Here is a 13,420-nt window from a genome sequence, read left to right as displayed (position 1 = left end):
TATAACACTACTCCTACGCCGCCCATAACTGGCTAATCGATACACAGATACACCATAAACTTTCCTGTAGTAGAATAAAAAAAATAAAGGCTCCCTCGAGAAAACTGCTGTCTTTGATTGATCATCAGCCAATTCTCTTATTCCGGAATTATATCATTTAAACGAACGCTACAAAACATTACAATATTGCATTGCTAGAACATACATTCTTTTGCACAACATCAATTTCAGTTATTAGACACTTAATTTCCAACATATGACAACAATGTACGAATCTTCCACCTCGTTTATTTAAGTGTTTAGCTTCTTTGCTAAGACTAAACCATACACAAACACATGTATAAACTTTCTTTCTTTCTTTAGTTGTTGACCAATAATCTATCAGTCGGGGTTCAATGATTAATATTTCCTTATTTGTTTTCTTTTTATACATCTAATTATATACATTAACTGGTACTCCTGCAATTTAAATACTGTTTTTCCATCTCTCTCACTCAGTGACACCCGGTGAATGATGGAAGCCAGTGGATTATATTGAGCAAATGGATGTCATTAAAAAAAAAAAAAACGACAAAAAAAAAAAAAACTAAACCTATAAATTCATAACTTTTATTATTTTTAATTATTTATTTTTTCCAACTGTTTCTTTCTGTTTTTTTTAAAAATATTTTTTACATTAGGTTCACCAACAGCTTCGTTGAAACTCCTCGGCTTAACGTTCAGAGAACATGAGCTGAAACAGATACATCGGAGAAGGTGGGCTCTCTCTAACATGCTAGAAACTTACTTACGCCTAAAAGTATCCTGTAAGGTCACCATTCGCCCATGTATGGAGCATTGTTGTCAAATTTGAGCTGGTGCATCTGTTACTAGTCTCTCGCTATTGGACAAGGTTCAAAAAGGAGTCAGCAATGTGATAAGTCCTGACGTAAATACCCCCCGAGAAATCCGACAAACAGCAAAGTTCCACCCCTACACAGTAGAAATTCCTAGATGTACGAAAGTTTTCTATTCTAATAGTTTCTTTTCCAGAATTTCTAGACTTTGGAATTACCTTCTGGGATACTGCTTCCCCAACTGCACTAACATGCAAAAGCTCAAGTGTAATGTAAATAATGTAAACAGACATGCACTGTAATTCAATGGCGTCCATGTTTGTATGCACGCACGATAAACAAATTTACTTTTCTGCAACCGACACTGCCACCTAGCAGAAACAAATCCATTTTTACACAACCAAGAAATTAGTACTGTGAATGCATGTAAAACAAAACAATTACGACTTTTCACTTCCTTGAGTAATTTCGTATAAAGAACAGCTTTCAGAATAAACACCTCAACCTCCCCATGTTAAGAACGGCTTTCGGTATAAACACACCCATAACCTCCCGATGTTAAGAATGGCTTTCAGAATAAACATCCCCAAATCTCCATGTTAAAAACAGCTTTCAGAATAGACATCTCTACCCTCCCAATGCTAAGAAAGGGTTTCAGAAGAGGCCTTCACCCCCCCTCCATGTTATGAATGGCTTTCGGTATAAGCAGCCCCAACCTCTGCATGTTAAGAATGGCCTTCGGAATAAACACCTCACTTAGCAGAGGCAAAAATATTTGCCCCAAATTTAATTGCTTTTCCTTGTCAGCAACCCACCTGCAAATACTATTTTTAAAAAAGTTGGGGGGAAGAGGCTGTGTCAGTCTCAGAAAGTGGATTTGTTTATCACGCGTGCATACAAACATGATGGGTGGCAGCCAATCCGGGGAACATCAACTTGAAAGAACAGTTGGAAATGACTTATATACCATACATTACGACCATGTAATCCCTACAGCCACCTACCTTGAAAATGCTGCTGTGAAACCTGACATAGTTATATGGAATAAGTCAGAGAGAGAGTGGCAACCTTGGTTGAAGTGAGTGTCCCTAATGATGGAGGTCTGAACAGAGCTGAAAGAGAGAAACAGACCAAATACCAAGGTCTCATGTATGATATGAAAAGAAACTGGAATCTTAGAGAAATATAAATCATACCAGTTATTATAGGTGCCACAGGGCTTATGAAGAAGAACCTGTGTAAAAGAGATCCAGAAAATTGCACTTAAGGGAACAACGAGAATACTAAAAAGAGCTCTCGGTTGGTTTCAATAAAAAGCAGCGCAGTGTTGGCAGCTGGTTTGGCTGCCCCATACCCCGCAATTCAATCTTCAAAGATAGAAAATTAAAAAAAAAAAAACGGTTAGTGAATTACAGTGCTTAATATATTTATATTTTGAAAACTACTTGTCTGTGCAAAATGTGAATGCAATTTTCCTATTTACCATAGTCGAAAATTTATAAAAGTCGTCATTTTACAATAAATTGTGAAGGTGTACCTATAGGTGTGTCAGAATTTTGGGGGAATTTTTGACACCCTTAACACGAAACTGCGAATACATTATACAAAACTCGTCATTTCTCTTTTTCTTTATGGAATATACTTCCAAAAATAAACTATTAAAGTTAAAAAAAAAAAAATAATAGAAATATTTTTTATTTAAAAAAAAAAGTGTTTACAAAGTGCATGCGCGCGCTCATGTAGACATTTTTTCTACGTAATGAAATGAATTTAATACTACGAGGTAAATTTTTTTCAGTTTTTTTTAATTTAAAAATCTATCCAAATTTTTCTATTGGTTCAATTGTTACGATATTTTCAGGTCCAATGTGAAATTTTATGCTCTTTCCAATAAACTGCATATAATATTCTAGACAAACTTTTTTAAAAATTTAGCCTCACATTGTGAAATGTCTATTAAAATGAAAATAATTAATTTTCTCACCTAAGGTTTATATATCACAAATTGAAGATAAAAGATCAATAAATAAAATAATCTAATTAAAAAAAAAAAAGAATAGTTATTTGCAAATTTAACTGTAAAGTTCAAAGTTTAACCCCTTTTTTTAAACCACGTGGATTTTTTAAAGTGAAATCTTATATTTTGGTTATATTGTCCAGTAAATATCGGACACTTACGTCAATTTTTTCTATTACATTCAATGTTCTTTTTTTTAATATTAAAAAAAAATTCATTGCATAAAGAAGAAATAAAATATATTAAATCAAAAACTCATGTACTTCTTTAAGAGAATAAAAAACGAAAAATTGGTCGGGTGGTTTGTGTTTAAACGGCAAAAACTGATGAGTGAAATGTGATCATTTTTCGGGTACGGTGACTCATATTGACCAACTTTGTTGTTGACAGCAAACATGTCAGAAATACAAAGGGGAGATAAGACACATGTCAGAAAGTCAAAGGGAAGACAACCCAAATTGCCCTTTTTTAACGCACAAGTCACGACGGTTCACGCACACGCACTTCTGTGTTTTGTATTTCATTCTTTGCTTTTCGTCTTACAGTTAATACAAGTTTTATATATATCAATATTTTCATTTGATATATTTTGAGTCCTGGTCACGACGACAACGACGACGACGACGCAAGTGTTTCGTTTTTGTCTATTTTATCCTTTGGCTCCTTTTGGCTTCCTCGTTTTTAAAGAATACTTCTGCCAAAATGGTAAGTTCATTTCTTTTTTATCACACGTGATTATTTCTTTCTTTAACTGATGAGAAAGTTGTAGTTTAGATTTTTGTTGCTTTTTAAAACTCTTTATTGAGTAAAAATGAACTATTAATTTTTAAGGTATTTCTACACTTTATCGCCGAAACTGGAGACGCCATTTTATTTCATGCACCTGTCGTGGAAATCCAAATATTTTAAACTATGACCGAAGTTAGAAATAAATAACAAAAAAATTAAACTAGAGATTAATTACTTCCGGAAAGAACTATGAAAAAAAAAAAAAAAAAAGTAAATAAAGAAAGTGAAAGAGAACATATATTCATAATTGTTTAATTGGAAATGTTTCGATTTAATTAATGAAAACGGGAAATTTTTTTCATGGAAGGTTAGAAAATGAAAAGGACATAATTGTCTAAACTGGGCGAAAAGCGCCATTTGAAAACCAAAACATTTACTGTATACAAATTTCTCAAAATATAAATCTAAAAACATTTATTGAAAAGTTTGCGTAGGAAAATATAATTTTAATAAAACCATTTTGGGGTTTGTATTACTGTACACATAGATTCGAAAAAGTTGTCAAACAAACAAATATATAACAAATAAATGTTATCAAAGGTGCGCGAGCCTTTTCAAGTCTCACACAAAACACATTCACATTTCAAGCTATATTACTTGTCACATACATACGCGCACACGCACACACACGTATGTACACATTCACACTCTTTCTCTCTCTATCTACTACTGGTCCCTGAGAACACCTTCGCGTAGCTGACTACTAACTGACGTCAACTCTCCATTCTTTGCTTTTGTCTACACGCTGGACTATCATTCTCATTTCCACTACAACACTCACTTCTCTTCCCACGCACGAACAAGCGATAGTGACCCGAACTTGAGATGAACTCACATTTCCTATTCTTTCTACAACACCAGTCCCGCAACGAACATTAGTTACACACGCGCGGACATGAACACATGTTATAACTAAAATGTTCATTCTTTCAACAACAAATAAACGACGTTTATCTTATCCATCAATTGAGTCTTTGTTTCCTTCAATTCCATTCGTTTCATTATTTTCTTGTGGCGAGCTAGGGTATTATATCCTGGTCTGCAACAAATTTGGTGACCCCTTTATTTAAATGAAATGGATGATTTTGAACGAAGCACTCATACACACACAGACTCTCTCTCTACAACAATAAACCAGCTAACAACGAGAGACGCACGGCAAAATATGGACTCTTTCTCACCAGCTAACGAGAGACGCATGCCAAACTTTAGACCTTCCTCTTCACTAATTAACAGCGAGAGACGTACGTAAAACTAAGCACGTGTGGTACCCTTTTCTTTCATTTGTTTCTTCATGAAAGAAATTCCTGTTTGTTTAATTCAATTTAACACGTCGTTCATTTCTTCCTCGAGACAATTCATTTTTCCCTATTTTTCACCACTTCAACAAATTGGTGACACACGAACGTGCGAGGATCACGCATTTCCTCCTGTGCCACAGGTCCACAACAAAGTGGCGCCCGACTGACGCGAAAACGAACAAGCATGGCGACCCTACCTTTTTTGAAATTAATTGTTTTGAGCGAGACACGCGTTTTATTCGATAAAGAAAAAAACGAACTTTTCAACAACCGACAAGGACCTCAACGAACTACAATGACGAAACCCCTCGTCAGACTACGCAAAAAACGAACACGGAGCTGTCGACTTCATAGCAAATTTAAAAAAAAAAAGAATTTGAGCTCGACAAACATTTTCACGGTTTCCTGACATTACCCTGCAACAAACGCGAGGAGCAAAACCACATAGGCCTATGCAATTCCCTCCCGCACAGCAGACGTAACAACAAAGAAACAGGACATCCCTATCAACACATAGGAAGAAGTTGAATCAACAATACGAGTTGAGATGCACCACGCACGTTGATAAACTCACAACTTGGAAGTTTCGTTGACAGCCGGCAACCAAACTCATCGTTCAACAAGAACGAATGTGCACCTAGCGCCAGTTCAAAAGATGCACACATTACTGCAGACTCACTTGCGAAGATAGCGTCAACTGGGCACACACACCGTCAACACGAAACAAAAATTTTCCTGCCAAGCGAACAATTCACTTCTCTGTCCAAGCAACTCTTTGCACATGTCAGCACACAACAAAAAACCAAGCAAACAAATGTCAGCCTAAAAAAGAGTAAACGCATTTTCCACGCGTAAGTATATACTTTTTTTTATGAACACACTCCGTTTTTGACATTCCGTTCCTTTTGACGTTTTTCAAACAACCACACCAACAGCAAAACAAAACAGGACGAAAAATCAATTGCCGAAAACATTACTCACAAAAAAAAAATATATATACATAAATATATACACTGCATATATATTTTTTTCCCCTAGGAAGCGGAGTATGGCGCGAGCCTTTTCAAGTCTCACACAAAACACATTCACATTTCAAGCTATATTACTAGTCGCATACATACGTGCACACAAACATATGCGCCCACGCACACACACGTATGTACACATTCACACTCTTTCTCTATCTACTACTGGTCCCTGAGAACACCTTCGCGTAGCTGACTACTAACTGACGTCAACTCTCCATTCTTTGCTTTTGTCTACACGCTGGACTATCATTCTCATTTCCACTACAACACTCACTTCTCTTCCCACGCACGAACAAGCGATAGTGACCCGAACTTGAGATGAACTCACATTTCCTATTCTTTCTACAACACCAGTCCCGCAACGAACATTAGTTACACACGCGCGGACATGAACACATGTTATAACTAAAATGTTCATTCTTTCAACAACAAATAAACGACGTTTATCTTATCCATCAATTGAGTCTTTGTTTCCTTCAATTCCATTCGTTTCATTATTTTCTTGTGGCGAGCTAGGGTATTATATCCTGGTCCGCAACAAAAGCAACATAAGTTACTTTTCTATATGCGTTGCCAAATGAATGTGAAAAAAAAAATATGCATGATTCCGTGACGTCAGAATTGTGTTAACTATACGAAAAGCAGAAGCGACTTAATGATTTTTAAAACCTTTGTCTATCTTCTTAAAACTGCAATTAATAATTAATCTTTGCTATAATTTTGTTAGATTTTAAGATTTACACAGTTTAATGATTAATAATATTATAAACATTTGTATATTAAATATCAAATACGGTTTTACGAGGGTTTATTTTGGTAACTACCTGCTTCCATATTTTGTTTGGTAAATAGAGACAATGGAATTTTAATCGTTTTAATCTTTTAAAAATTAATTAATGTTTACGAAGTTTCTTTTTCTTGGCAATTCAACTGATTATCTCCCCGCGAAATGTGCCACTTGGATTTTGTTTCGCAATTCACCAGCGATATCCGACATATTTCAGGTGAGCAAAATGCTGCGGCAGACGCTTTGTCCCACCTTCCCATTAATTCTCTGGCCTCACCATCGGATATCGACTTGCAGCAGATGGCCTTAGACCAGCCAAGTCTGGACATGTTGGATCCATCGTCACCTGAATTTGCAACTTGCAAATCCCCATACCTGCCCGTGCCTACCTCGGACATGCAGATCATTTGTGACACTTTAACGGATTCACCTCGACCATTCATTCCAATGACTCATCGTAGAGTTGTTTTTGACACCCTACACAATTTGGCACACCCTGGATGCAGAGCCACAGTGAAGCTGATTACAGCTAAATTTTTCTGGCCAAATATGAGGCGTGATATCACTGCCTGGACACGTTCCTGTGTATCCTGCCAAAAGTCAAAGGTGTACAAGCATATCCGTGCACCCCTAGGAACATTCAGCACTCCAGATGCTCGGTTTAACCATGTGCACATCGACCTGGTTGGACCTTGGCCGGTCAGTCAAGGATTTACTTATCTCCTGACCTGTATAGACCGTTTCACACGGTGGTCTGAAGCCATTCCCCTCACAGACATTTTGTCTGAGTCTGTAGCGCGAGCCCTTATATCAAGCTGGATATCACGTTACGGAGTTCCCACCACCATCACTACTGATCGTGGCATACAGTTTGAATCCCACCTCTTCCAGGAACTCTCCAGGATGCTAGGGATCCAACGTATTCACACCACAAGCTATCACTCTGCTTCTAACGGGATGATTGAACGCTTTCATCGTCAATTGAAAGCAGCATTATGTACTTACCATGACCAACAGCGATGGAGCGAATATGTACCAGTTGTCCTTCTTGGCTGTCGTGCTGCTATCAAAGAGGACTTGGAATACTCTTCAGCCGAACTTGTATATGGAGTACCTCTATCGTTGCCAGGTCAAATGTTGAGCCCGATAGAGTTAACAACAAACGATTCAGCTCTGTATGTCAACAGACTGCGAGCTTATTTTAGTAACCTCCCCCCAATGCACACTAGGGAACAGACCATCAGATTTTCAGCCCCAAAGGACATTTCATCTTGGACTCATGTTTTTCTTAGAAAGGACGCCGTGAAAGCCCCCCTTACTTCACCTTATACTGGCCCCTATCGTGTGCTTTCACGTACCGATAAACTTTTTACTTTAGATATAAGTGGTAAAAGAGAAACTGTTTCTATCGATAGAGTAAAAGAGGCCTTTCTTGACACAAAACACACGAGCCACACATTCCCCCTATTTTCAAACAGCATCAAAACATGCATACACCTGAAGTAAATGCTCCAAATGAAGACAATCATGTCACCACTAGACGTAATGGTCGACGGGTACATTGGCTGAAGAGACTGTGTAAAGCTTTGTATTTCTGTTAAGAAAATATTTTTGCCTTGTTTTCCATTCTTTCAAAAAAAAAAAAAAAGAAAAGAATATTGTATTACAAAAAGTTTCAAATATTTTCCAACTTTTCACAGAAAAGTAAGAACATTTTTTTCTTTCTCATAAAAAATAAATACAATAAAAACACATTTTTATTTTTCGCCATTTGTTATGCTACCTTTTTCTCTGTCGGCTTTCAGCCTAAGCAGGGGGTTATGTAGCAGAAACAAATGGAACTTTTTTCTTTTAACGAATCAATGCCTCTCCCCTGTGCTATTTGGCCACATACTGACCAATCAGGGGTACGGCGCATTGATCCTTCCTATCCCCCAAGGAATTCGGCCAGCATCCGGTTTGAGGAATAAGAACTCGTCCTTACTGAGAGAGACGCCAAACGGAATGGACCTCTTTACTTCTCTCTCTCCACCTCGCTGTTATTTCTATCGGTATCGATGATTCCACTGGGAATAACTACTGCGATAACACCAGGTAGCCGGAGTCTAGCTTTTGACAAGGAACATATCACATTCTCCTTAATAAACCTTTTCTGTGTAACCTTTTATAAAGTTGTTGCGTTCGTCATTTCAGAAGCTTGTATGGAATTATTTATTTTCTTAGGTTGTGCCCTAAAAGCATTTAAAACCCTAAAATAGTATATATTAATTCGAAAAAACGCTATTTAAAAAACATAATAATATTAAATTTATATCAATTTTTTAATTGCAACTTCAAGATAAATTTTTGTTCAATATGTGTATTTAATTTTTTTAAAAATAAATATGTTTTACTTATTTGAACTCTTATGTTTCTCTCTCCTCTGATCTTGAGCAAGTGATACAATGGGGAAAGAGGTGGCTTGTTACTTTTAATGCATCTAAAATCAACTTTTATCTTTATATCATCCACGCTCTGATCCCCATCTGGCATCAGTTGAAATGAATGGCTCTCGTCTTGGGGAGGCCTCATGTTTTGACAAGCTTCTGGGCTTGACCGTTACTCCTGATCTTTAATGGAACACATACATTAAATCCGTTGGCAAGGCCGCTGGAAAAATAGTGGAATCCTTCTATCGATCCAGTAGATATCTCACTGCTGATGCAATTCTCTATCTATATAAGAGCCAGGTATGTTCAAAGATGGAGTACTGTTGCCACATCTGGGCAGGAGCTGCTAGAAAGGACTTATCCTTCCTTGATAGAGTTCGTAGCCTCATAGAGGATGTCCTTTTCTCTTCCCTGCAACCTCTTTCTCATAGAAGAGATGTTGCGAGTTTTTCTCTGCTTTTTCGTTATTTTCATGGCAAGTGCTCGGCTGAGCTCCAATCTATAGTCCCCCCTCGCCAGACTTTCACAAGAAACACCAGTCTAGCAGAAAACACTAATTTCCCCCACTCTTTATCTGTGCCTAAACCTAAACGTAGATTCCATGAATAAAGCTTCTTTCTTAGAACTGCACGCCTGTGGAATTATCTTCCATTTTCTTGCTTTCCAACTGACTACAATATGGTTGTCTTCAAGTCTAATGTAAACAAGTTTTTGATGAACCATTCCATATAATTAACAATTTACCGAATTTCCATTATTAACGATTACTATATTGTCCAATTGACTACTGTACATTTTTTAACCCTTATCCTCCAGTGGCCTCTTGCCCTTGATAAGTGGTGATGCCTTTGTAAAAAAATAAATAAAATAAATAGAAATTTCGATAGATTTCAATATATTTTGTTCAAATTAAAAAAAAAAATATGGATATGGGATACGCATTAAAAATATAATTTCCCTCATATATTTTATGGAAATTGAATTTTATATGTAATTTCATTCTAAAATGGTGGATAAGTATAGACAATTTCACGAAAATTTGACCATTAGTTGATTTTTGCTAGATTTATTAAACACGAGTATGTTTTCACGTTCGAAATGCTTACTACATGGGAATGTTATTTTAAAGGGCCAATTATGTAAACACGATTTTTGTCTCGCAATTTCATTATTTTCGTAGAATTAAAAAATTTTTAAAAATTATTACTAGTTTATTTTGCCTTCTTTTAAATGATACAAATGTTATATTGATAATATTAATTTATAATAAAGTTACATCGTTTTACATATGGGGGGGTAATTCTGTGGTGAATTTTGGCAGTCCCTATCCTAACTGGATATGTTTTTAGTGTTTTTTTAATGTAACATGTTTATTCAGCTCGAAAAACATACAGTGTTTACCGAGGTATTAGAAAGTTTAAAATGGCGCCCGACCCTCTCTTTGACACGATAAATTTGGGAAAAGAAGTTAAAAATAAAAAAAACTAGACAAAATATTGTTAAAAGCTCACCGAATATATTATATGTCAGCCGATGTCACAGTAACATATATTGGGCAACTTTCTAACAGTATTTTGTCTTGTTTTTATTTTTTAACTCTTTTTCCCAAACTTATCGTGTGAAAGAGAGAGTCGGACGCCATTTTTAATTTCCCAATACATCAGCAAACACTGTAAGTTTTTCAAGCTGAATAAACATGTTACATTAAGTAAAAACATATCGAGTTAGGTAGAAAAATAACTTGTCTTGCCTTTGATAACATTTGTTATATATGTGTTTTTTTTTGTGTTTTCGAATCTATTTCGAATACAAAACCCCAATTTTGTAATGAAAGCAACATTGGATTTCTATAAAATAGTCTTTTTTTGTTTTTGTTTTGCTACTAATAAATAATTTTGATGAAAAATTTTATTTTAATTAAAGCAACTTTGAATTTTGTTATTTATTTCATGCCTACGTCATAGTTTCAAATACTGATTTCTCTCTTGAATTTCCACGACAGATGCGTGCAATAAAATGGCGTCTCCAGTTTCGGCGATAAAGTGTAGAAGTACCATTTTAAAATCATGAATTGGAAGTAATAATAATACTGAAAGAAATTATAATGTCAAAACTTTATCTAAATTTCATTGCTGAAACGTTTTATACCCAATTTTTAAACAAGAAATAGTTTTCAGTAAAATTAATTAAAAATTAATAATTTTCATAACTAAAATATTTTTCAGTAGAATTGAATAAAAATTAATAATTTTCATAACTAAAATATTTTTCAGTAGAATTAAATAAAAATTAATAATTTTCATAACTAAAATATTTTTCAGTAGAATTAAATAAAAATTAATAATTTTCATAACTAAAATATTTTTCAGTAGAATTAAATAAAAATTAATAATTTTCATAACTAAAATATTTTTCAATAGAATTGAATAAAAATTATTAATTTTCATAACTAAAATATTTTTCAGTAGAATTGAATAAAAATTAATAATTTTCATAACTAAAATATTTTTCAGTAGAATTAAATAAAAATTAATAATTTTCATAACTAAAATATTTTTCAATAGAATTAAATAAAAATTAATAATTTTCATAACTAAAATATTTTTCAATAGAATTGAATAAAAATTATTAATTTTCATAACTAAAATATTTTTCAGTAGAATTGAATAAAAATTATTAATTTTCATAACTAAAATATTTTTCAGTAGAATTGAATAAAAATTATTAATTTTCATAACTAAAATATTTTTCAGTAGAATTGAATAAAAATTAATAATTTTCATAACTAAAATTCACTTTTAGCATTTGCTTTTTGGGATTATTGAAAATCTTTCATTTTCAGAAATTTTTTTCTATTCTAAAAAATTTAGATTCAATTTTGAAAATAATTCTTTTTCTATTATTTTCAGTTTCAACAACCTACATTTTTGGCCACAATTTTACACAATTTTGAAAGAGTTGAAGGCAATGTGCCAGTCTTGACTGGTCATATTTTTTATATGTTGATGCAACATATTTCGACGATGAAAATTTCGGAGTCGGCCACCGAAAAAAATGTAGCAAATCGTTTTCCTGTAGTTCCATTTCCTACTGTATCCAATGCTGCAAAGAAATTGAAAAACTACAAGAAATTTTTATTCAAAACGAAATCTGGAGAATAATGAATTTATGCTAGAAATCAGCACCACCAGCAGTACCCCAAGCAGCAGCACCATCACCAGCAGTACCACAAGCAGCAGCACCACCACCAGCACAACAACAACCTGTCCCAACACTTGTGATGCATCAATGCAGATAATTTGTAAAAAAAACAGCCGCCAAAAAAAAAGTTCAAAATATATTTTGAGAAAACTATTTTGCATTTGCAAAATGCGTAATGTGGCAACTAAAAATTTGCCACAATTGGTAGAATCTATTTGCAAGTTTTTCAGTGTTAAAGTTTAAAAAATTTTCCAAAGCTACAGTGTTCAAGCTGCCAGCAGAGTTAGGTTTTATTGCAGACTATGAATGACTGTGGATAAAATCCTTAACTCTGCTGCGTCTACTCTGATTTTTGATGCCACCACAAAGGATGGCGAACATATTAATAATGTCATGATAACAACGCTGAGTCAACCCATGTCATAGCCGTCCAGAGTGTATCTGGTGGTTATGCAAAGGACTATGCAAGTCACATAAATAACTGTATTAGTAAATTGGCTCAGGTGCACTCTAAAATTTTTAGTGAACCTGCAAGTAGTAACCAAAAAAAAAAAAAAATAATTGAAAAAATTGGCTCGTGTTTGACAGACAGAACGGTCGTCAATCACCGTTCTGTCGAAATATTGGAATTGCAATGGGGAAAGCAATTAATAGAGCTCAATTGCAACATACATCCTTTGGAAGAAATTTCAAAGGAGATATGTCTGCGATTGAAGCATTTTGAGGATGCTAGTGTTAGTGAGTTAGTCCTTAGTAACAAGGTTTGTATAGTGCATCAGATAATTATGAAAATGTCTTTTCTTAGATATAATACTTTAGATTTAATAAAAGAGTTTAAGGATTTCTTAGAAAGTATAATTTCAACTAAGGTAGTTCCTAGATATAGAGGTAATAGAATTTATATAATTTTTCATTTAGCTTTGGTTTACTTTACACATAGAGAAGACTTTTAATCGTTTTAAGGACTTTTAGGAATACTACATTTTTGTGCAAAGATTTAGAAGCTGCCTTTGGGAATGCAGTAGCATATTT

At 34.5% G+C, this 13,420-nt stretch overlaps 1 long non-coding RNA gene across 1 annotated transcript; it reads left to right on the top strand.

Annotated features, from left to right (window-relative positions):
* Window positions 1-3,435: 3,435 nt before the first annotated feature.
* On the top strand, window positions 3,436-12,493 carry LOC145239952 (uncharacterized). The gene is made up of 2 exons (XR_013862436.1): window positions 3,436-3,558; window positions 12,097-12,493. It is a non-coding gene; the product is annotated as an uncharacterized LOC145239952 (long non-coding RNA).
* Window positions 12,494-13,420: the final 927 nt, after the last annotated feature.

This window comes from Euprymna scolopes, chromosome 19, assembly GCF_053919585.1.
Source record: "Euprymna scolopes isolate OS-2025 chromosome 19, ASM5391958v1, whole genome shotgun sequence".
NCBI classification, from domain to species: domain Eukaryota; kingdom Metazoa; phylum Mollusca; class Cephalopoda; order Sepiida; family Sepiolidae; genus Euprymna; species Euprymna scolopes.
The sequence above is the reverse complement of the archived record's forward strand: the minus strand, read 5'-3'. Positions and strand labels throughout refer to the sequence as shown.